The sequence below is a fragment of the Lagopus leucura genome, unplaced genomic scaffold (genome assembly GCF_019238085.1).
Source record: "Lagopus leucura isolate 7727_CA_CO unplaced genomic scaffold, USGS_WTPT01 33222-0_obj-0_obj, whole genome shotgun sequence".
Classification (NCBI taxonomy): domain Eukaryota; kingdom Metazoa; phylum Chordata; class Aves; order Galliformes; family Phasianidae; genus Lagopus; species Lagopus leucura.
The window spans coordinates 1-2,396 of NW_024967545.1; the positions used below are offsets into that span (position 1 = coordinate 1).

Consider the following 2,396-nt stretch of genomic DNA (forward strand, 5'->3'; position numbering starts at 1 on the left):
GGAGCTCAATGGGAACCCCAATGGGATCCAAAATGGCGCCCAATGGGAAGCAATATGGTGCCCAATGGGAATCAATATGGCGCCCAATGGGAATCCAATGGGAACCAATATGGCGTCCAATGGGAACCAATATAACGCCCAATGGGAAGCAATATGGCGTCCAGTGGGAATCTATACGGCGCCCAATGGGAAACCAATGGGAACCCAATGGGAACCAATATGGCGTCCAATGGTCACCCAATGGGAACCCAAGGGGATCCAAAATGGCGCCCAATGGGAACCCAATGGGAACCCAATGGGAACCAATATGGCGCCCAATGGGAACCAATATAGCGCCCAATGGGAATCCAATGGGAACCCAAGAGGAACCAATATGGTGTCCAATGGGAACCCAAGGGGAACCCAAGGGGAACCAATACGGCACCCAATGGGAATCCAATGGGAACCCAATGGGAAGCAATATGGCGTCCAACGGTAACCCAGTGGGAACCCAAGGGGATCCAAAATGGCGCCCAACGGGCACCCAATGGAACCAGCTGTTTCTGAGCACACGGCCCCGCTGAACTCTTCCGACCAATCGCCCTTTTCAGCATTCAATGCAGAAACAACACTTTCACTTTCCATAGAGGGGTCGACTTCCGGCCCCCCGATCCGACTTCCGGTCCCTCGAGGGCGGATCCCTCTCTTCAAGGGTCGACTTCCGGCCCCCCGATCCGACTTCCGGTCTCTCACGGACGCATCCCTCTCTTCAGGGGTCGACTTCCGGCAACCCGGATCCAACTTCCGGTCTCTTACGGACGCATCCCTCTCTTCAGGGGTCGACTTCCGGCCCCCCGGATCCGACTTCCGGTCCCTCGAGGGCGGATCCCTCTCCGCCGCGGTCGACTTCCGGCCCTGAGGGCTCCGCTTCCGGTTCTGAGCGCGCGGACTCAGCGCGGCGCCGTAGCCCCGCCCACTGCGCTGTGGCGTCACACCTCAAGCCACGCCCCCAGCCCAGCTTAACCCTTTCCGCGCCGCTGCGCTTTTCGTCGCTGCTTCGCTGTCACGTGACGCCGCGAAAGACGCAATCTCCTCTTTATTAAATACGGGTTCTTTTACCCCAAAATGGCGCCCGGTGGGGACACAGCGGCACAATGGGGTCCTCTATGGGGCCAACTTATGGGGCAGCTATGGGGCAATCTATGCACATGAGGTCCATCTATGGGGCCAGCTGTGGGGCTGTGGGTCACCCTATATGGGTCCAGCGATGGGGTTGTGAGGCCATCTATGGGGCTGGGGTCCCTTTATGGGGCGATCTATGGGGCTGGGGTCCCTCTATGGGGCGATCTATGGGGCTGGGGTCCATCTATAGGTCAATCCATGGGGCTGAGCTCCATCTACAGGTCTGAGGTCCCTCTATGGGGCAATCTATGGGGCTGGGGTCAATCTATGGGGTGATCTATGGGGTTGGGGTCCATCTATGGGGCAATCCATGGGGCTGAGGTCAATCTACAGGTCTGAGGTCCCTCTATGGGGCAATCTATGGCTCCAAGGCCCATCTATGGGTCCCTCTATGGGGCCATCTATAGGGCAATCTATGGGTCAATCTATGGGGACAAGGTCCACCTATGGGTCCATCTATGGGTCCATCTGTGGGTCCATCTGTGGGTCCATCTATGGGTCCATCTATGGGTCAATCTATGGAGTCCATCTGTGGGTCCATCTGTGGGTCAATCTATGGGTCCACCTATGGGTCCGAGGTCTATCCGTGGGTCAATCTATGGGGCCAAGGTCAATCTATGGGTCCATCTATGGGTCCATCTATGGGTCAATCTATGGGTCCATCTGTGGGTCAGTCTGTGGGTCCATCTATGGGTCCGAGGTCCATCTACGGGTCAATCTATGGGGCCAAGGTCCACCTATGGGTCCATCTATGGGTCCACCTATGGGTGAATCTATGGGTCAATCTATGGGGCCAAGGTCCACCTATGGGTCAATCTATGGGTCCATCTGTGGGTCAATCTATGGGGCCGTCGCACCACTCCCTGGCATTGAGGAACATCTTCATCCACGGCGCCGCCCCCCCCTGCGCCACCCCCTTTTCTCCGCCCCACCGCGGCCCCACGGCCGCCCCCCACTCCCCGCCCCACTTATGGGGCCAATGGGGCCACTGCCACCTCAGCACCCCCCGCTCGGGGTGGGGCATCAGCGCCAAATGCCGCCCGCAAGGGGAGCAAAGCGCCGCCACCGCGCCGGGGGAGCCGTTGGGATTCATGGGGTACGAGGAGGTCGGGCGCCCCCTGTCGTCCGCGTAAAGCAACGGCGCCAGGCCGCGGCTCAGCAGGGAGCGCAGGGAGTCGGGGCGGCGGAAACGGAAACGGCCTGGGGAAGGGCAGAACGGGGGGGTTATGGGGGGG

General features: G+C 59.6%; 1 long non-coding RNA gene across 1 annotated transcript; it reads right to left on the reverse strand.

The window, feature by feature from the left end:
- Nucleotides 1-1,057: 1,057 nt before the first annotated feature.
- LOC122193192 lies at nucleotides 1,058-2,379 on the reverse strand. The gene is made up of 2 exons (XR_006182832.1): nucleotides 1,966-2,379; nucleotides 1,058-1,848 (listed from the first exon to the last, which is right to left on the reverse strand). It is a non-coding gene; the product is annotated as an uncharacterized LOC122193192 (long non-coding RNA).
- Nucleotides 2,380-2,396: the final 17 nt, after the last annotated feature.